The following is a 23303-nucleotide window of genomic DNA, read 5'->3' on the forward strand; positions in this document are numbered from 1 at the left end:
AACTATTCTCCACCGGGCACTGTTCTGGTTAAACGGTATATCTACAGGCCTGCCACTGACAGAAGATGCTCCCAAGAGGCCTTGGAAGCCCTCTCTCATGGACTATTCTGCTCATTACTCTGGCTCAGGCCAAAGACAGACAGCTGACCAGAAACCAGACAATCAGATGCTCCCTCCCCAAACTGCAGGTGCTGGCCTCCCGGCCAGACTATTATTCCCTGCGAGAAAATGACTACTGTACTTCCTGTTTCCTTCCCATTTCCAAGTGTAAGTCTCCAACTCCTATCAATAACTTCCTTTATAATCTGTTTCTCAAGCATATGTAAAGTATTTGCACTTGTTCTTCCTTCTATCTGAAATTCTTGCTGCCCAATGTTTGGGAATGCAGGGATTTAAAAGAAAAGTTTTTTTTTTACTTTGCCAGGTAATTATCAATGATTATTCAAAGGAGTTAAGTTACTAGAAGCACCCAAAGAATTCCAAAAGTGATAATACAGTGTGATTCAAAATAATGAATTATAACACTGCACTTTCTTAAAACATGGAATATCATATACATAATTCTTTAGATTTGATTTCTCGGATCCAAACTCGTTATCTCTGTCCACATGAAATGTAATGTGTTCAAAACCTAAATTATTTTCTTGTCATATTTCACACTTTTTTTTTTAACTTACTCAAGTTTCCACTCAACTGAACAACACACATAATACATTTGGGCTTTCCTGTTCCTATGCCAAATATCTTTATCTGCTGTCTGCTTCAACTCAAATATCTTTGTCTCCCTCTTCCCCCACCCCTTTTCTACATAAAAATTTCTAGATTAAAAAACACTTTTTCCACAAACCTTCCATGACCAACTACTCAGAGCCATTTTCTTTCCGAGTTTCCAATGTACTTTGCATGTACTATTCCTACAGGACTTACTATTAGGTATTTTATGCCCCCTACCAGTCTGTGAGCTTCCCACTAAGGGAGGAGAGAAGGGGATATTTGTTTTACATAACTGAAATGCCTGACATCCAAATATTTATGGAGTAATGCAGGGCATTAGTCTAAGTGTTTCACAAAAGTGAATCAACTAATGTTAGCTATTGTTATAACACACATGTGAAATGAAGAGTGTCTGGGTAGATAATATCTAATATTTTTGTTTTTCTTTAAAAAATCGAGAAGTCACAGTCCAGCAGTATAGAAATATACATATAACAAACTAAGCAAGAGAAATATTGAGAGAAAATAAATATTAAGGATGGAGGAAACTTATATGAGATAATTAATTCTCTAGAGGAGAAGGAAGTTGGGGTAGGCTTCAAGCAGGAAGCCCAGGGGTTCATATATAATAATTGAGTATATATTTGTGGAGAAAAAGTATATGCATGGACACATCTACCAAAATGTCTTATGTTAAGTTTTGTGTTGGAGGAGAGAACAGTGCTTGAATGACGCACACTCAAAAACAACTCTCCCCAAGTTGATATTTTTATTTTGAAGTGCACTATAGGATTCACTCTCCTGTTATTTCCAGCATAGACTTCTCTCAAAAGAAGTTTAATATCTGAGGAATAAACTGAAGAAGGGAAGCCATCCTGTAGCTAAAATCTACCAAGTAAGATGCATTTAGTGAGTTATGAGGAATTGGTTACAGTTAGTTATAAAGAGAAAGAAAGAATATAGAAAATAAGGCTAGCAAGGACTCTCAGAGGATTGGTACTAGAAAGTGGAATGATAAGGACCATCTCTTCAACTCCATACCTCCTTGCTTTGCACTTACAGATAGGGCTGAAGAAGTATGCGTTCTTTTGAGAACACAGCTGTCAATCAGGAAAGCAGGTGGGTTCAAAGGAGTAACTCTTAAAGATTGAAAGCAGGTGGGTTCAAAGGAGTAACTCTTAAATCTGAAACGCCAAACTCACTTATTTCGTAATCACAGGTGGATCCACACTTATGGGGAGTCTACCATGTTTCTTTCCAATTGATCAATACTGACACCTGCTGGTTCAGGAAGGGAGACACTTGCTTGTCTAATGTGATCCTATCTGAATTAACTGTGCTAAATTGTGGATATAGCCACCAAGCCTAAATATCAAAATGAAACAACTTCTAGACCAAGATGACTATTATGTGGAAATTCTTAACATGATGACAAAAATGGGGCACCTGGGTGGCTCAGTCGGTTAGGAGTCCGACTTCAGCTCAGATCATGATCCCACAGTTTGTGGGTTTGAGCCCCTTGTCGGCTCTGTGCTGACAGCTCAGAGCCTGAAGCCTGCTTCAGATTCTGTGTCTCCCCCTCTCTCTGCCCCTCCCCTGCTCTCACTCTATCTCTAAAATTTAAATAAATGTTAAAAATTTTTTTAAAGATGATGACAAAAATGGATCAGTATTGGAATGCAGACTTGGTGGTCATATAGAAACATGGCCCCAGCTGTGCATATTCCTAGGGGAAAAGGCAAAGACATCGTCCTCTACCTGGTCTGCCCCACTGCATTGGCAGTGAATGTCCTAGATTAGGACATCACTTTCCAATCCTTGTTTCTGCTTTTAATCTCATTTTGCTCCAATCCATCCTACCAAAGCAACTAGTCTCATTTGTTACATCACACTCATGCTCCAAGCCTGAATGTAATTTATGAGATGAAAGGGAGCCATACAGTACACAGTCTCACTGTAACATCCACTTGGATCCATGGGCAGGACCCAAGCTCAGGAGATGCTCCAATAGGCAGATGTATGTGCCAAGGGTCTGAGCTGACACATTCACAGTATAGTGCTTGTGGAGTAGCCTGGCAGATCTGGAGAGCAGGAATCTCTCTCAGGCCCTCCAGCCCCTGTTCCTGCCCTCCTCTTAGCTTTCATTGCTGCTTCCAGTGCCTCCCAGTCTTCCTGTTCTCCTGGCTAAGCAGGTTCCCTTCGCTCCCACAGCTCTGCCTCCTTGGGCCATTATTCTTGAGGAGGAGAAGTTCATCCTCTGAAATTATTCTTCCTGACTCCCTCCAGTTTCCCTTCCACTTGTTACCTGCTCTTAGTTATTCATCCTGGAAAAAAATATCAAAGTTAAGATAAATTAGGTAAATTTGTATTGTTAATGAGAACACATGGGAAGAACATATACTTAACGCAAAGAAATGTATCTTTAATGCCCTAATTACTATTGTGCCAAGGGGCAAGAGATATTTGGGGTGGTGGGAAGGGGAGTGTAAACATCCCAGATGCAATGGAAATAAATACCTGTAAATAATTACAAGTCATTACAAAATTCATTGGATACTCACATGTATGAGACATAATGCTATGCATTTGACTTCTCTTACCTTTCACAACAATACTAATAGGTAGGAATCATTATGCCTAGTTTATAGATAAGTATACAAATGTTCAGAAAATATAAGTAACTTGTACAAGCTAACACAGCAAATATGTGGTAACTCTTGCATTCTAATCAGGGTCTTCTTGATTCAGAATCCATCCATTTAACAATTATGCTTTGTTGCACTTTTCCTTAAAGGTTGGCCCAGATCACCAATGACATCCCACTGCTGAGACTAGGGGAACAAAGGTTGGGCTCCACAAGCAACTGTTCAAACAGAAAATTTTACAAAAGGGCCGTATAAACTGTGAAATACCTGCTATTTATTGTTATAGGAGGGAGAACATAGTACTAACGTTTTATCTTTTCTCAAATTCTATAGACAACTGAAGCAAAAGGGAGATTCAGCATGAGAGGAAGCTGAGAAAAGATCATCTCAACAAACACAATTTCTACTTTTGTGGAAGCATGCTCACAGGAACATAGAACAGCCAGCCTGGGTCTGGGTTACTGAGATACCTGTCCTACTGTTCCACTGGCGATTAACCTCATTTATTGGGCAGTTGGTGTTACCGGCATGGTATTAGGTTCTGCAGATGTATAACACCATAGTCTTGTGTAAAACAGCAGCCAAAACATTGACTAGAGGGTATGCTTATCTGTTCCAGATATCAAAATGATATAAAAAATGTATACAGAGAACCCCATTCATATACCATCCCCATTCTCCCTGTTCTCTCTTGGTTGTGCAAATAACCGTTTCATTAATAGTTTTTTGTTACCTTCCAGTGCTGCTTCATACAAGTATAAGCAAATAGAAGTATATATCCTTATTTTCCCACTTGTATCACACAAAAGATACCATGTACATTGTTCATCAGAATAATCTTTTCATTTAAACAGATCCTAGATCTCTCTCTCTCTCTCTCTCTTAGAATTAAAAATTCTTTTTAACATATCTGGACAATGTACCAAAGATAACAAAAGACTAGCACTTCTTTCTGAGTGTTAGGAGTGGTAATATAAACATGAAAGAATTTCAGAGACGACAGAGATCACAGCTTAGAAGGGCATAAATAAAATACCCTGGGGGACTTGAGGAAAGAGGTAACTAAGCTATCGCACCGCATTTTTAATCCACAGGCTGGTGGATTTCTTGCTAATATCAATGAAACTCTTTTAACATTTTCTCAGTTAGCTTCCTCCAGTCTCCATTTAGATTCATGCCAAGAAGCAAACACTGTGTTAATTGGTGCATTTTCCTGTAGAAACTAATTATAGCCCCATGCTGTCAAAACAGGGCAAATTGTTAATGATACTTTACCTGACAAAATAGAAATAAAACTGTTTTGCCGTGAAGGAGGATGCTGGGATTCTGCCACAAAAGCCTTTTTCATCACAATTATAACAATGAAGAGAACTGCTGGTGAGGACCCATCCTGGGTCCATCACGCTCAAATGGCTCTCTGGAGTTGGGGGACATGGGAACGTAGGGGGGGGGGAGCATCTTCTCTTGGCTTGGGCTTCAGCATTCCAGATGAGAGTACTGAAAATGACAGTTCCTATAGCATGTGGACAACTTGGGACCTTGACTGTTTTCACAGATGCATACACCGCCGCACCATAAGCTATTTGAAAGCATTCGTTCATGTGTTTAAAAAATATTCACTGAGTGTTGACAATGTGCCAGGCACTGTTGTAGAAGCTGGGAACACAGCGGGGGATAAAATAGGGGGAAAAAAAGAAAAAAAATAGAAGAAATAAAAGCAGAGTAAACAAAACAAAAGAAACCCTGTCCTGACGCAGCTTACACTCTATTACACAAAATAGGTAATAAATAAGATATATAAGCAGTGTGTGTGTGTGTGTGTGTGTGTGTGTGTGTGTGTGAGAGAGAGAGATGGCAGTAAGTTCCAAAGAGAAATGGAAAGTAGAGGAGTACAGAGGTACAATTTAAAATAGGGGGTTGGAGCAGGACTCACAGACAAGGTGACATTAGGGCAAAGATTGGAAGAAAGTAAGAGGTTAAACTCTTGTAGGCTTCTAGAAAAGGAGAAAATATAGCAGGACCAAAGATGACATTTATCCAGGAAGGTTTATAAGGCCAAATATGTTGCTAAAATCCTGAAATATATCTGTATTGTTTGGTATAATCATCACCCAAGGCAGCAGAAAACTAAGGGATGGACTCCTCACACAGCAGAGGGCCCCAGGACCTCAGCTCCAGCCCTCAGGCCCGTATTCATTCTACTGTTTTATGCCTGAGCATAGTGCTTAAATATTAGAGTATCACTTCAGGACCAAAGGAAAAGCAAGTGCAAATGACCTGAAGCAGAGCAGTGGGGTGTTTGAAACAAGGAGGCAGGAAGCCAGGTGACTGGAACAGAGTGAATGAGGGAGAGGAGAGGGAGCTACCTGGAGGAAATGGCAGATGCTGTAGAATCTCCAAGACCACTGCAAGAACTGGGTTTTGCTCTAAGAAGTAATTGGAGGGTTTGAAAAGGGACATGATCTCAGTTTTTGGAAAGGATCATCTGTCTACTGTGTTGAGAATGCACTTAAGAATTCAGGTGGAAGGGCACCTGGGTGGCTCAGTCGCTTGAGCATCTGATTCTTGATTTCAGCTCAGGTCATGATCTCATGGTCATGGGATCAAGCCTTGTGTGGGTCTGCACTGGGCTTGGGAGCCTGCTTGGGATTCTCTCTCTCCCTCTGTCCTTGCTTCACATGTGTGTGCTCTCTCAAAATAATAATAATAATAATAATAATAATAATAATAATAATAATACAGATGGAAACAGAGAGTCTAGTGAGGGAAGCTATTGCACTCATACAAGCACAGCATGAGAGTGGCTGTATTAGTTTCCTGGGGCTGCCATAACAAATCGTTATTGGCTTCATGTCTTAAAACAACAGAAATGTATCTTCTCACAGTTCTGGAGGCTGTAATTCTGAAATGAAGGTATTGGTAAGCCATGTCCTTCCTTCCTTGCCTCTTTCAGCTTCTAGTGGCTCCACACATCACTGCAATCACTGCCTCCACCATTATATGGTTGTCTTCTCCCTGTGTCTCTGTGTCACTCTATCCATATTTCCCTCTCCTTTCTCTTATAAAGACACCAGTCATGAGATTTAGGACCTACTCTATCCAGTATGACTTCATCGTAGCTTGAAGATGTCTGCACAGATCCCATCACAATAAGGTCACATTCACAGGTTCAAGGCTTAGAATTTAAGTTTATCTTTTTTTTTGGGGGGGGAGGGGGACACAACTCAGTCCATCTTAGAACAGAGTAGCAGCACTGGATATGGAAAGATGGATTCCGACTCTCAACATATTTTGAAGACAGAGCTAGGAAGATTCTCTGAAAGGCTAGAGATGTGGGATATGAGAGATAATGAGAAGTCAAATTGGATTCCAAAGGTTTTGTTCTGGATACTTGGAAGGATAAGGTTGATATCAAGTGAGATGGAAAGAGTGAGGCTGGGAAGTGGGGAGGGGGTGATTTTAGGGCAGGGATCAGGGGTTCAGTTTTGAATATGTGAAGTTGAGATGTCCAATAGATACCAAAGTAGAGGATGAACAGCTTTTCAGAGTCTTTCTCCTAATTTTTATATATTCCTTTTAACCTATCTCACTGCGAGGGATGGTAGGTGTGTGTGTGTGTGTGTGTGTGTGTGTGTGTGTGTGTGTGTGAATGAATCAATGACTATAAGTAGAAAAAACACAGTTAAAACAAGGATTATTTTTCAATTAGGATGAAAATGGTACTTAGTAAGAAAAGAAACTAACATTTGTACATACTTTTCCCATTTGCAAATTGTCCTTCACTGGCCTTAGTTTAACTATTCCTTAAGTCAGTGATCTATAAATGCTATCACTGTATCTATCCTTCAGTGAGAAAACAAAAGTAGTGAGGTTCCATCGCATCACTGAGCTCACCAGAGATTTCCAGAGCATCATTCTCTGATATACAGATGACCCAGATATACAGATGACCCAGGCAAGGTTGTTGCCCTTAAGGAACTCACAGTTGGAGGGGAAAGAGATGACAGACATAGAGATAAATAGGAGATAGAGGTAAATGTGATCATGAGGTAGCAAAGAGGTGAAACCAAGAGCTAAGGGGATGTTGCTGCACAAGGTGCTTGTCACTTAGGGAACGTATTTAAACTGAACATTTTAAAGATAAAAAGGTGGGACTTCCACTTATAAAAGGTGTATATAGCCAACAATCCTTAATGCAGCTTATCCTGAGTCTCCACTTTGGTACCTAAAAAGACAGAAAAAAAAAAAAAGAAAAGAAAAGAAAACCAGCCACAGTGAAGACTAATAGTGAAAGGAAACCCATGGCCAAACTCTAGGATGATTTTCCACTAAACCTAAGATCAAGGGAGTTAGTTTAGGAAATTCAGTTATGTAAAACTGTATCCATACTTTACCTCTTGAAGCAGCCTTTTCAATTAGAGAAAGATGGCAGAAAGAACTATCCTTCTACCAATGTCTGCTACCTTGTTCAAAGACGTGGAAATATCTACCAAATGGAAAACTGGTCAGCCTTTCATGCAGGGCTACAACTTTTGAAGATCCTCTTTGCTCCCATGTTCCTATATCCATGTGCAAACAACTTCCATAAAACAACCAGCTAGAAAGCAGTCTTTTGGACTGGCTTTGTTACATTGCATCCTGAAATATAGTTCCTAGAAAAAACCTAAGAACAATGCATGCTAGCAATTGTGGTTTTTTAACTAGTGCATTAGTTTATACTATCAAAGAACCAGGCACGATATGCATGAGAAAATGTTAGTCCCATATAACAGGACCATACTAAATGATGGGTATTTGAACTAGGAATGAGTTGTAAGTTAGAAGAATTTAGAATAGAATTTCATCAAAACCAAGAGGATGATGGTCAGGACAAGGGAGATCCATAAAATCTGTCTATAAACAAATACTATGCTCCAAAAGATCTCCTCTTGCCTGAGGATAAATAAAGAGAACCTAAATCACACCGAGGGTCCATTGAAAAAATAATGCAAAACAATGGGAAGCAAAAGTCATCCTGAATGGGGGGGGGGTGCCTGGGTGGCTCAGTCAATTAAGCATCCCACTCTTGATTTCCACTCAGGTACTCAGGTCATGATCTCACAGTTTTGAGATCAGTCCCTTGTTGGACTGTGCACTGACAGTGTGGAGACTGCTTACAATTCTCTCTCCCATTCTCTCTGCCCCTCCCCTGCTCATTCTCTCTCTTTCTCTCTCTCTCTCTCTCTCTCTCTCAAAATAAATAAATAAATAAATAAACAAAAAAATCCTTAAGTTTGAGAAGAACAGAATTCTAAAAATTATTTCTAAAGAACTCCAAAGAAAATTTTTTAATATCATGTGACATCATAAATAGGATATTAGAAGACATGATCTAAGCAAATAGGAATAGAAAGTTATCAGGAGAATGAATGGAGATGAAAAGGCAGCTGTATAATATAATTAAAAATCACAAGGCGCCTGAGAGGCTCAGTCAATTAAGTATTGGACTTCAGCTCAGGTCATGACCTCATGGCTTGTGAGTTCCAGCTCGGCATTAGGCTCTGGGCTGACAGCTCAGAGCCGGGGCCTGCTTCAAATTCTGTGTCTCCCTCTCTCTCTGCCCCTTCCCCACTGGTGCTGTCTCTCTGTCTCTCTCTCTCAAAAATAAATAATCATTAAAAATAAAAAGAATTGCAAAGAGACCAAAATTGTAATAAGATCATCAAAATCTGTACTGGAGGGAGTAAAATCAGGCTTGCCGGTATATAAAATTGAATCATTAATGTGAAGGATGCACTTAGAAATACTCTCTGAGGATACAGGGGAGAAATATAAAAAGATCAAAGGATAAAGAAAGAAGATGGCATGTAGGGAGAAGAAAGAAAGAACGGAGACACCTGAGAATTGTAGGGATTCCCAAGGAGCAAGCTAGAACAACTGCTGTATATGCATCAGAGTAAGAAATAATTGGGGGTAAAGGAAAACTTCCAGAGGTGAGAGAAAAATGGATTGGCATCATAGAAACTAATGAATCATGGTAATAATGAAGATTTCTTGAACGTCTGCTGTGTCAGGTGTTTGTCTAAACAGTTTATCCCTATCAAATTTAATTAATTCATGACCATACAAAATTATGGTCTCCACTTTACAGATACGGCAACTGACTCACACAGAGATTAGCTAACCTGCCTGAGGTCAAAGAAGCAAAGGGCGAAGTCAGGACTAGAACCTTCTAACTACTGCCCTATAATAATGAAATAAAGTCCATGTTTAGATAAATCTCAGCAAATATTGGTAGTTACCTAGGTAAAGAAAAAAAGTCAACAAAAACACTCAAAAGTGAAAATAAGCAAAAACAAACAAACAAAAGGAAGTCATCTGCAAGGCACAACTAAGCTGATAGGAGCCATAGGAGCAGTTTCAGAGAAATAGTTGCAATTACACACAGCCCATCAGTTTGTACCATGTGACCTAGGATTTTTTTTTTTTTAGAGAGAGAAAGGGGTGGGGGAGGGTCAGGGGAAAAGGGTGGAGAGAGAGAGAGAGGGAGAGATAGAGGGAGAGAGAGGGAGAGAGAGGGAGAGAGGGAGAGGGAGAGAAAGAAGGAGAGAATCCTTAGTAGGCTCCATGCTCAGCGTAAAGTCTGATGCAAGGCTCATTTCCACAATGCTGTGATCATGACCTGAGCCGAAATCAAGAGTCAGACACTCAACTGACTGAGACACTTGGTACCCCAAGAATTGCATTTCTAAGATTTCAGCTTGAGGAAATAATTGATTATTTTATACACACACACACACACACACACACACACACCTACCTATTTATACATATATACATTATATAAAATATATGATATATCAATCTATATATTACATATGATTTATGTAAAATGATATTTATCACCATTATTTATAGTAGCAAAACTCCAGTGACTAGTGACCAACAACTAAGATATACTTAAGTAACTTACGTTTGATATGTGTGATGAAATTATTATATAGTCATTTCAGTTATGTTTTTGAAGACTTTCAATGACATGGAGAATGGCCCTTGATATAACGTTAAGAGGAAGAACAAGAAATGGAACACTGCATATAGACAGATCACTATTTTTCTGATTCAAAATGTGTGCTAGCAGTGATGTTATCTCTGAGTGGGGAGAATTCAGGTGAATTTTTGTCTCACGTCTAAATTTTTCTGCAATTGATAAATTTCATACAATAGTGATGCATATTAAAGAGTGTTTAAATAATCAATAGTCAATTGTAAAGAATTAATTTGTGAATAACCAAGAGCAAATACCATCCTAAGTAAATAATCTTTGTAAATAAAAATTCTTTGTAAATAATGCCTATGCAAATTGTCTTTGTAAATAATCAGTAGCAAATATCATCCTAAGAGAATACCAGTGACAATAAATCAAGGACCTTTGACCCAGAGGTTCTTTGTAAATAATCAATAGCAAATACCACCCTAAATAACAAGAGGACCATAAATCAGTGACGATAAATCAAGGACTTCATTTATCAGTGACGATAAATCAAGGACTTGACCCAGAGGTTAATTTTATGTATGACTCTGCCTTCATCACCTGGAGGATTTTTTTGTCTAGTTCTTAACCTCTGTAAAGTTTCCACACTTAAAAAATGGCTTCTCCTTTTGGAACGAAGGAGGCTACTGTCCTTCATTCTCACTATTCTCTCCCTTTTCCAAAGAACCAAATGAAAGTAATATGAACGTTATTTGTAATTTGTCAGCTTCATCAATGCAAAGTCCTGTATTGAGGAGAAATCTGTTATTATTTTGGGGATTCCAGCACCCTTTGAATGTTCTATTTTTGAAGAATTCCCCACCTTTGAGTCTGTACCTCTTCAAGACAGACACTGGGAATTCATTTTCAAAATATCTCCTGCAGTGGGACCTCAGGCAAGTGACCTAGGCTTTGTCACTCAGATGCTCACACATACAACTTGAATTGAAAATTAGGGACACAGGGATGCCGGGGTGGCTCAGTCAGTTAAGCAGCCGACCTTGGCTCAGGTCATGATCTCGCGGGCGTGAGTTCAAGCCGGCGTTGGGCTTTGTGCTGACAGCTCAGAGCCTGGAGCCTGCTTCTGTTTCTGTGTCTCCCTCTCTCTCTGCCCCTCCCCCATTTGCACTCTGTCTCTCTCTGCCTTTCAAAAATGAATAAATGTGAAAAAAAAGTTTTAAGAAAAGAAAGTTAGGGACACAAAGATGCAGGCACAGAGGAATTCCTTCAGGGACAGTAGATGAGGCTCTAGGTAGGACCCACGTGCTCAACGGTGAGGAGTCTACTGCAGAAGTCAGATGTTTCCACAAGACGTTTTCCTTTCTGTGTTATCTCCATGACTGCGTGTTAGCTAGAAGTCCTAAATAAATTACTTTTTTATTGAAACTCAGCTAGAGTGGATTCTGCCTTGGCCCCAGCAAACAACCTGAATTTGAGTTCCGTTCCAGCTAGTTATCGACAGAAGTCACATATTCTTTCTAAGCCTCAGTTTCTGTACACAGTATCTCATTTGATGGCAATAACCTTATGGCACTGGATCTGTCTTCTTCAAAGACCCCATTTCATACTCCACTAATGCCATACACATGCCTTCTTCATTCTCTCCTTAAAGTTACACTCACTAAACTATCTCTCCTCCCCTTTGATTTGTAAGAATGTGTAAATTTGGGCCATGGGATTGCAATAAATCAGAATCCTAGAATTTGGGGGATGGATAGGATTTTAAAGAATTTCTAGCTCAACCACTCAACTGATAGATGAGAAGTCAATGTTGGGAACTTGTATGTTGACACTTTATTTCCAATCCATCCAAGCAGCTGAACATATTCTGGCCCTCCATATTGCTACGAATGTAGAGTAAAATGTGAAACTAAACCAGTTGTTTTGTCTCTGTGTCACCTAATTTGAGAACTCTTAATAAATGGACTGAGGTGATTAGCAGTTCATGTACTAGAGAAGCTCATCCCAAACAATCATTCCAGAATATAGTAGACATAACAACCTTGTGGATCATTTTCCTGAGGAAAGCTAACCTGGTATGTCACTTTTGCCAGTCACCAGCACTTTCACTGACAAGATGATATCTAACAGTTCAAATAGAATTGGTAAAAGAGCCAAGTTGGCAAACACGCAAACTGTATTACCCAAACTGTTCTACACTGAACCTTAGGCAGTTTCTCCAAAGTGAATTATTGACCAACTTGCCTAGAGTCTATAAGGCTTCTACTTCAATTTTTCTTTGTATATTTATAATTACACATTTCTCTCAGCATTGTTGTCCTTTGCCTTGGGTAGATTTCAAACTAAATGTAACCCAGAGACAGTGTCCCTTTGCTTACCTCAGATCTTTTACTGTGGGCTCTAATTTTCTGGTTGAAGACTCCCAGTCAGTGACCACATCTTGCTTTAAGAGCATCACGTTTCTTCGTATTTTATGAATATGGGCTGACACAGATGCCACTTGGCACCATAGGAAGAGGCTGAAGGCAAAGAAAGGTCTTGTAGATGAAGACCACAAGCTAGGCTCAGACTCTGAAGCCCTCCAGTGCCCAGCTTTCGGCAGCCAAACATGGCTGTTCCTTTCTACTCTTAGAATCAACATCTCAAGAGAATATATATACCAAAGCTTTGAGGCAGATGTTCTACGGATGGGACGTAAGAGTGGGCTGTCCAGTGAACTACTTGGTTCCACCACCTGTGTTCTGCCATCCACTGAGAGTGCCTTTTTGTGCACATGTATGTATGCACACAAGCCCACGTACATGTGACACAACAGGGGCCGGTCTTCTGGTCCACATGTGGACAAGTTTAACCTCAATGCTTCCTCTCCCTGCCTTTGCATTCTGACTTATTCCTCAGTCCAAAGAGGCATTCTCACACTTCCTAGGGCTATCGGGCTCTCATGCTCCACTCTCATTTGCCAAATCAAAATTTCCTCTCAGTATTGAAAAGTCATTCACACTAAAACATTTGGACTTGATGCCCCTACTCCTGTTACATTCTGAATTTCTCATACCTCTTCCTCATTCCTCAATGACTTGGGCACCTGACTTTCCTTTCCTCCAGAACTACTTCTGCCATCATGACTGGTGGCTTTAGCCTCCACATGCTGGCCCATCTACCATTTTGGTGTCTTAGTTCCTTAGCTCAAATGATTGTTTCCCCACCTCACCTCAGATTATCATTCACATGGTCACTTCCTAGATTTTTGTGACTAGAAACGGTGTCAGTTCTCTATCACATTACAACTACTATTATTTTTACCAATTGCCACACCTTATATCCTCACTGTCCTCTTTATACAGTCCAAATCTCATGATGCATCACAAAAATAATCTCCTTTAAAACACCTAACATTTTTTTACCTCACTCTCTTTCTATTGTGCTTGCCTGGCAAACATCAACCATAATTATACTCATTGACCCCTATATGAATAAATTTTACTAGACAAAACTAGGCAATTATACCAACTGGACTCACTTCAAATTTATAATCACAAATCTCAGATAGGCATTCAATATTGCATGACGATTCTAGAAACTTCTCTAGTAAAATTAACTTTTCCACTCCAGACAGTTATTTCATACTTTTTTTCCCCTCAAATCACACACTCTTTTCCCTATCTCTGTTGATGACTTTGCCTCAGACTTTGTAGGGGGAAAAGGTGCAGTAAGATCAGAACAATCTCATTTTCCGACTATCAGTTCTGCCAACCTGCTTACATCATACGTTCTATATCCCTGCCTGTGAAAATGGAGGTAGTGTCCCTGCTCCCATTAAAGAGAAACCTCCATTATGCCCTGGATCCCATCCCATTTCACCTTCTCAAGTACTTTAAGGCAAATGTCTTTTTTTCTGTTTTAGGTGAAGTATAGTTGAAGGCAAATGTCTTCTTATCTGACACAATTGAGAACCATACTTGATCCATAAATTTAAAATGCTAATTAAACCCAGGCATCATTAATTCTAACTAACACATACATATTCATTCATTTGCCAATCTTCTGCAGGACAAAGATTGCACTTCTGGCTCACCTTTTGCATACACTGTATCTTCTGCAAATTCTAGTTTTGGTTTCTTTAAAGTACAGTGAGAACTGAAAGATATTTAAAGATGATGTGAGGTCACTGTCCTAGTTTTACAAATTCTCCCAATCTTTTATAGTTGCCTTGCCCATAACAATGGAACAGCACCTTTTTTAGCAACTTGCTAAAAAGTCTTTCCAAAGCATTCAGCTAATTTTTCATAAAAACAATTTTTTGCATGATTTCTTAATTTTATGTAATATTTCATTAAATTACATACTTACGGTAATGAATAGGCTGTATTAGTCTACTAGAGCTGCCACAATGAAATACCCCAGATGGGGTGGCTTAAACAACAGAAATTTATTTCTCACAGTTATGGAGGCTGGAAGTCCAAGGTCAGGGTGTGAGCAGGTTTGGTTTCCCTTGAGGCTTCTCCCTGGCTTGTAGTTGGCCACCTCCAGCATATAGTTGTTGTTGTTGTTGTTTTCTGTGTGCATGCTCTGGGTGTTTCTTCCTCTTCTTAGAAGGACAACAGTTCTACTGGATTAGGGCCTTACCCTTATGACCTTATTTAACATTAATCATCTTCTTAAAGGCCCTACCTACAAATACAGTCATATTAGAGCTTAGGACTTCAACATAGGAACTTGGGTTGTGGAATACAATTCAGTCTATACATTAGGCATTGGCAAGTTCAAGGATGGACACAATTGCCTCTTTGTAAACAGTAGATCAAATGAACACAGTAATTCATGGAGTTTCAGAGTATGAAACACCAGCCACGGGTACCATTACTTTAACAGAAGAAAAAGAAGGAAGGAAGGAAGGAAGGAAGGAAGGAAGGAAGGAAGGAAAGAAAGAAAGAAAGAAAGAAAGAAAGAAAGAAAGAAAGAAAGAAAGAAAGAAAGAAAGAAAGAGAAAGAAAGAGAAAGAAAGAAAGAAAGAAAGAAAGAAAGAAAGAAAGAAAGAGAAAGAGAAAGAAAGAAAGAGAAAGAAAGAAAGAAAGAAAGAAAGAAAGAAAGAAAGAAAGAAAGAAAGAAAGAAAGAAAGAAAGAAGAAAAAGACAGGAGGGAAGGAGGGAGGGAGGAAGGGAGGGAAGGAAGGAAGGAAGGAAGGAAGGAAGGAAGGAAGGAAGGAAGGAAAGGAAGAAGGAAAAAGAAAAAAGAGAGGACAATTAATCCATTCTCAAGTGGAGGAAATGGAGGTTAAGAGAATTTCAGTTGTACCTAGTATATCTGCATTGTCCATTTCTTCCTGTCTACTGTACAAATATGCCTTAAAATAATAAATATTTTAAAAGGTTTTTTTAATGAATCTTCTTTGGCCTCTTGTCCTTCTATCTAACACTGTTTCTCTTTTCTCTCTTCCCCTTTCCTCCCTTCCCTTCCCATCTATTCTCTTATTCTCTTAAGTCACAGAAGAGCTGTCCAAACTCACTGTCTGCAAGCCCATCTGCACTTCTCATTCTTTGCTATCCACTCTGATTGGGCATTTTTTTCCCCACTCTAACCCCACTGTACAAAAATAGTCCTGATCAAGGTCACTGTTATATTCATCTCGCCAAATTCAATGGTCTGTTTTTCTGTTCTGCCTTGAATTCTCTTCGATGTCTATGCAGCCGGTCAGTTGTTCCCCTCCTTTCAAAAATGTTTTCATCTCTGGTTCTGTGACATCCCCTCTCCTGGTTGTTTTCCCTATGACAAAACTAAACCTCTAATCTTGGAGCCCTCTTACTATCTTTGCTTACAATCCCTCCTTGAGGTAATCCTCATCCTCCCCTATGAAATAAAAAAACACTTCTATGTTGATAATTCACCTATATTGTTGGCTAGATATCTTCTCTCGTGATGGGTCTCATCTATCAGCATACACCACACCTCTACCTGAATATAACTCCTGTTCTCAACTCCCACCTCAACACAGCAAAACCCTCCTCTTTGCATCCTTTCTGTACTTAGTAATGGGGCTGCAGTCTAACCAGTCACTCACACCAACGACATAGGAGATGCCCATGTTTTCTTTTTTCCCCTAACATCCTACATTAAATTCATCAGGAAGCTATCAGTTCTTCTCCAGGATCTATCCTGAATCCTAATGCTGCTTATACCTCTAGGCTTCCCTACTCTATTGCATCTGCCGCTCTCTCCCCTGGGTCACTCCCAAGACCCCTGTCATCTTCCACCTCCATTCTTGCTAGTATATCCCCTACAGACCATCCTCTACACAGAAAGATGTAAATTGGATCATGTCACTCTCGTACCATAAAATTCTCTGACGGTTTCCTTTATTTTTGAGTAAAATCTAAATTCCTCCTCTGGACTAGAAAGTGATCTCACCTCTACTGACTTTTTGGCCTCACGTTTCTTCATTCTCTCCACCATGCCCTAGCTTTCAGCCACACATGCCTTCTCTCTCTGTCCCTCAACACAGCAAGCTAGTTCTCATCTCAGAGCCTTCACACATGTTGCTTCCTCTTCCTGGAGAGTTATTTCTCCAGATCTTTGCAGACTTACCTTCTATTCACTTGGCTGCCAATTTGCATGCCATCTCTTCAGAGGGGCCAGCCCAGACCACCCTAAAGCCACCTGCCCAGTCTTTGCTGACCATTTTATCTGTAGCACACTTACCAGTATCACATATTATCATTTTTATGCATTTATTTACATGTTTTATTTTCTGTCTCCTCACTTGAATGTAATCTCCCTGAGTGCAAGGTTTCTGTACGCCTTACTCACTATTCTATCCATAGTATCTAGAAGAATGACTTACCATGGGAGATACACAATAAATAGTTCATTCCTGACAGAATAAATGTAGATGACTACTATGATTAATTACATATGCACTTTTTTTTTCTGAGAGCAGGAAAAATCTTAAACCTAGGGAACTTAATTTTGTACATGGAATTGAGGGTGTTGGTATGTTGTGGGGAGGAGGAAGAGAGGAGTGGCGGCTTCCAGGGCTGCAACAATCAGACCATGTACACTGTTCTGGTTTGCTTGCTTCTTGCCTTCATTTTTTCTCCTTGAAGGAGGGAGCTCAGTTCTGGTGATGTGAACTCACATGTCAACCCTGTTCTCCATGACCTTCTATGAAACCTTACTACTTGCTATTTCCCTATTGTTCCTCAGATATCTATCTCCTGGGGGAATTCCTTTCCTATCGGCTCTCAGAACCAGCCACATAAGTTGTGTGGCCCAGTGCAAAATGAAACTGTGAGGATCCTTGCACAAGATGGTGATGGCACAGCATTAAGCCAAGAGTGGGTCCCTTCTAAGGATAAGGCTCCAGGTGACTACACAGGTCACACACCTTTGAAGTCCATCCATTAGGTCCTTCTTCTCCAGATTATAGGCCCGTTTTCTTTCCACACATCCTCCAACACACCCCAATTCTTCCCTCTGTCCTGACTTCTGTCTTCTGATTCCATTCTCAAATGCAACCGAATCCAAAGAAAGGCAAAATGAAAATGAGAGACTAATGAGCAGAGGGATCTGGGAACTTGAAACCTCGGGGAACAAGCATGGGACATAAAGTATGGCAGGTATAAAAATAAAAATGCTTGCTCACATTGTGGCAGGTAACAATCACAGAGAGCTTAAAAAGCCTGGATTTGTCCATGTTGATGTTTTTATAATTCTCCCAGTTAGTTTTGCTCACAAAAGGGATTAGACACAGAGTGAAAAATGGTGCTCAACATTTACTGTGGTCATGAATTTCATCTTTTTTTTTTTAATCGCCTAGCAAGGGAAAATCCATCTTGTTATTCCAAACTCACTGAGCCTGTCCTTCTTCATCTGTACACGAACTGAGCTGTACAATTTTCCACCGTTTCTTTCCGCTGGGAGAGATTCATTCCGAAACTGAGTTCATACATGAAGAATGAAGCACAGCTCACTGCCAGCAGGCCTGGAGTTTGGCGCTTTTCAGTGCATCCAGGACATGAGCAAAGCATTAGAGAAATGAGGTGAAGAAATGAAGTAAAATATTGGGGCAATGAGAGAAAACTGTGTGGACTCGGGGACCTTTGTGTCAGTGTCTTCCTTTCAACAGCCACCTATATTTGATAGGTCAAATGCAGTTTTCTCCTCTTCCCTCCTGGCATTTCTTCAAATGACATGTGTCACCACTGCGAGGCAGTCAGGTCACTGGAAGTAATGTTTTCAACCCTTTAAAACTTTCAGTGAATCGCAGTTCATATGAAAAACAAATAGGCTACTTCTTTCTTTTCGGGACATCACAGCTGCTTCTCTCCTTTTCCCTGCACTTCCCAGAGATTTTTTTTTTTCAACAGAGTCTGGTTCTGACCTATTTTGGTGACTTGGATCACCATGGAGATGACTGATTCCCTAATTTAAAATATCTTCTGCCCAATTCAAGCTACCCGTTTACTTCGACAGTGAAAGCTGGCACTGAGAGATTATTTTGGAGAAGCAAAAAGCTAGAATGCAAATTATCTGAGGTGACATTGCGACGTAGCAACTGCAGTGTGTCACCATCTGCTCTCCAGTAAACCTTAGCTCTGAAGTGCAGGGAACTACTCCATCTTGTTTTCAGCCATGACCCGTGCCTCTTGTTCCCTTCTGGAGCTGGACGGATCTTGAACCGAAGTTTGAACTGGCATCCGGACCTGAGCTCCTTCTCCAGCCTCTGCTGTTGGAGGGCTGGTTAACAGTCTACAGGGGCCTTTAGTACCGTGAGGTGCAGTCCGCTGTGTGAGTAAGTATGAGGCTCCTTTGGTCACTTCAGACTCCATTCGCCACTAAGCAGAAAGAAGTCTGAGTAATGAGTCAGCAAATAAGAGCAAGATATTCAAACTAGAGACAACAGAAGGAGAATGTTTCTTGAAGTGTTATGGGAGTGTCTCACTGAAGCCATGAGTAGGGACTGGACCTTTAGGAGATAGGCACCAGGCACAGTCTCTCACCTCCCCTTTGCATCTACTTGTGCACCTAGCTGCCTCTCTGACCCTCTTCCTCAATCAACATAAGTGTATTCACCAACAGGAGAGCAGACTCTGGAGCTGGGGTTTGCATCCTAACCATTCCATGCCTCAAGTTTCTCTTCTGTAGGATGGTGTGTGGTAACAGTATCTACCTCATAGAAGTTGTTTCGAGGATTAAATGAATTAACACCTGTAACGTGTTCTGCACAATACCTTACATCTATTAAGCTCCCCTCAAACAAAGCTTTCTCTGCTTGCTTATCAGTGCTTCCTGACTCAAGCATGGGGATCCCTGTTCTGATTTTTATAAATCGGGTCTACAAGCTCTCTGCTAATTGGCCCTGCTACACTGCATGGCAATTTCATATTCCCAGGGAGCTAGCCACTCCTGGTCCAATTATCTGTGGTAAAGAGTACTGGTGTTGGGGACATATTAGCAGGAGTTAACATCCATTGAATGATAAGTACTGTTCTAAGCACTAATACTCATTAATTCATAACAACCCCAAAATAGTTACTATGATTAACTTCGCTTGTCACACGAGGGTCTAAAAGAGGAAGAAATGAAAGTAATGGAGAAGCAGAATTTGAGCACAGGACACATGCACTTACATAGGCCATCAAAGTCTTGCTCCCAGTTTTGAAGCAGGCTCTTGGAAAGAAGACAAAGACAGGTTGAATATGATGGGACTAAAGACAGGGAAGAATGACTAGCCTTGCTTGTACAGAAGAACCTTGAGGATGGACATCTTTGAAGAAGATCCAGTCTCTGTCTGTGTGAACTGATGTTATATCCCGATGTGACCTGAAACCCACGAAGCAGAATTATCTGACTTTCAGTCCCCATGACCTTTGAGTGAGTTTCCGGGAATCACAGAGAAATACAATACTACTGAGTCACACTGATGGAATTTGCATTTTGTTAAGTTCTTAAATACAATGATCTTTAGGCATTTGTTAAAAATTCTTCTCAACATATGCATATATTTATATGAATGCATTTGTATGAATGGATGTATATAATCCAATGCATTTATCAATATAAATGTCTTATGGTGTGAATTGTGTGGGTGTGTATAATACCATGGAAATTCTTAAATCTAAATATCACATAAGGTTAAATTTAAAACTTTTAAGTTCTGGGCTCATTTAAATTCCAGTAAAGCTAAAAAATAAAATAACCCTGTAGTCACAGGTTATAGCCTCTGATTTTCAGCTTCAGAATCATCTATTCACCCTGATAAGAATAGAAAGAGATCTTTGACTTTTTATAGAGTGACATATTTCTCTTTTCCTCTGTGGATCTCTAGCCATCTTTATTTTTCTTCTCTCCCAAAAAAGAAAGCTTATTATAATTCCTTTACCTAACACTTCTCACCCCCACTGGCATCAAACAAATTTCCACTTCTGAAATGCTTCTTTGTTGCACACACAAACCTTCTCTGCACATTGAGAATCAAATACTGAAAAATCATCTGCTGCATTTCTAGTACCCACCGGATAACTCAACGCCTGCAAGTGTGATCCAGCCTTCTCAAAACATCCCAGGAATCTAATAACGTAAAAGAATCCACATTTCAGTAAAGTGAAACCCCTTCAAATTCTTTAAGTACAATTATTATGTCCTAAGAGGGTTCGGACTAATTTTTTCTAAAAATATTAGGCTACCTACCACCCATGTTCAAACTGAATTTGGTATGCAAGGAGAACACAAGACAAGCAAAACTTATGTTTGCCTTTAAGAGTCTTAAAATCAGGGGCACCTGGGTGGCTCAGTTGGTTGAGCATCTGACTCTTGATTTCAGCTCAGGTCTTGATCTCTCAGTTTGTGGGTTCAAGCCCCACTTCAGGCTCTGTGCTGACACTCTGGAGCTAACTTGGGATTCTCTCTCTCCTCTCTCTGCTGCTGCTGCTGCTGCTTCTTCTTATTCTTCTCTCTCTCTCTCTCTCTCTCTCTCAAAATAAATAAATAAACTTAAAAAAGAGTCTTAAAATTAAGAACAGAATTCAAGGCCTTTACACGAGTTAATTACTCTGTATCCTTTCATTGCCATGGCACACGTTGGAAAACCAGAATTTTTAATGGCTTAATGGAAAGATTCAAAGTAATACTAAAACAAGTCGGTAGTAATCACAATAACATAGTACAAGAAAAACTGTCTACCAGCATCTGGAAACACATTAATAGGACTAACATTACCATTCCTTGTCAACCATTCAGTTCTTGCCCATTGGCCAGAACTCTTTACTGACTCAACCCTGTCATTGTGGATACTCAGAGACAAAATCCTCAGGCTCCAGTGGACAGGAAATCTTTCTTTCATGCCTTGACTTTGTTTTGCCACCTTATTTCGTACTTCAAATTGTGCCAAACCTTGTCCCATGTGATTAATTCAACATTAATAAGGTGATTATTTCAACATTCTATCACTGTGCAACACTGTAATGTCCTATAACCTTGACCGTAAGGAAATATATGCATGTGTACCAGCCTGGGCTCTTGTGTTGGCAATTGAGTAACCAAGCATCCCAGTTTGCCAAGGACTGAAAGGTTTCCTGGGATACAGGACTCTTAGTACCCAACCAGGAAAGCTTCTACGAAGAGATAGGAAACTCAATTCAAATTGTCTTAATTTAAAAGGAAAATCAGGGGCGCCTGGGTGGCTCAGTCAGTTAAGCATACAACTTTGGCCCAGGTCATGATCTCGCAGTTTGTGGGTTTGGACCCCACATTGGGCTCTGTGCTGACAGCTCAGAGCCTGGAGCCTGCTTCAGATTCTCTGTCTCTCTCTCTCTCTCTCTCTGCCCCTCCCCCACTCACACTCTGTCTGTCTGTCTCTCTCTCTCAAAAATAAAGATTAAAAAAAATGTTTTTAAGAAAAATAGTTAACTTATGTAATGGCAAAGACAAATGGCTTCAGGCATGACTAAATCCAGGGACATGAAAATCACCGTAATATAGTCTCTTTCCATCTCTTGGCTCTGTTCCCCTCTTCCCATCCTATGCAGACTTTAGTCTCAAACCCCACATGGTAAAGTCTCAGTTCTAAGCCTAAATACTCCCAGACTCAAATGGAGCAAAAAAAGGGACTGCTTCTTTCTTCTATTCCCAACACTTGAAACAAGGGCTTAGTTTTTATTGCCTCAAGTTGAGTCATGCACCCATCCCTGAACCAAATCCTAAACCAGAGGGAGAGAAATGCTGGTTAGCTTAAGCCTAGGTCTCATGCCCACGTAGGCATCTAGGACCACTTATTCATCAGGCCCATGGAAGCTGTGGCACCAAGAAGGAGTACATGAGAGGTTCTCCAAAGGAAACCCAAAAGTAGAAAAAAAATGGATTCTGGGAAGCCAAAAAAAATTATTAATAATCCATGCAACAAAAGTTGGTGGTGTCCTTCAGTCACTAGTTACATGGAACAGATCAGTTGAAAGCTATTGGCTTAAGAAAGTCTTATAGATAAGAGAGAAAATACTGATGAGAAGGGACAGTTGATCTAAGGAAGACAGTAACACAGCTGGACAGTAAGGATGGGGGTATAGCAATAATTCATTATGACTGATGTACTGATTTTAGGGTAGCTTTTTGGAGATCCTCTATCATTTTTACTATGCTTCATAGTGAACTTTTCTGAATTCTGTTACTGCTTCTTCCTGTTCCTACACAAAGGTATAGCTAAGCCACAGATGCAGAGAAGGCAGAAGCTGTATGGATGTCAGAGGAGGTCTGAGCCAATATCTACATTGGAGTTTGTTCAAATTGCCTCATCTGCTTTTGACTGAAGTTACAAGAATAGAGGCTTGGCTTTGTCTTGAAGTCATAAAATTCATTTTATTCTGGTGTCAGAAGAAGCCAACCGAGGCCAGAAAGTTAGGAACTTTTAATAAGAATACAGTCTTGACTAAAAATAAGAGAAAAGATTTCAAATCACACTCACTAGCTGACTTCATAGATTC

The 23303-nt window shown here is 40.1% G+C and overlaps 1 long non-coding RNA gene across 1 annotated transcript in view; it reads right to left on the reverse strand.

Annotated features, from left to right (window-relative positions):
• Positions 1–15504: 15504 nt before the first annotated feature.
• LOC123386186 overlaps positions 15505–23303 on the reverse strand; it is a 116354-nt gene continuing 108555 nt past the window's right edge. The window contains exons 5-7 of the long non-coding RNA XR_006599930.1: positions 20844–20898; positions 19959–20151; positions 15505–19163 (exon numbers count right to left, since the gene is read on the reverse strand). This is a non-coding gene — a long non-coding RNA (uncharacterized LOC123386186). The remainder of the gene's footprint in view (positions 19164–19958; positions 20152–20843; positions 20899–23303) is intronic.

This window comes from Felis catus, chromosome A1 (genome assembly GCF_018350175.1).
Source record: "Felis catus isolate Fca126 chromosome A1, F.catus_Fca126_mat1.0, whole genome shotgun sequence".
In the NCBI taxonomy this organism is placed as follows: domain Eukaryota; kingdom Metazoa; phylum Chordata; class Mammalia; order Carnivora; family Felidae; genus Felis; species Felis catus.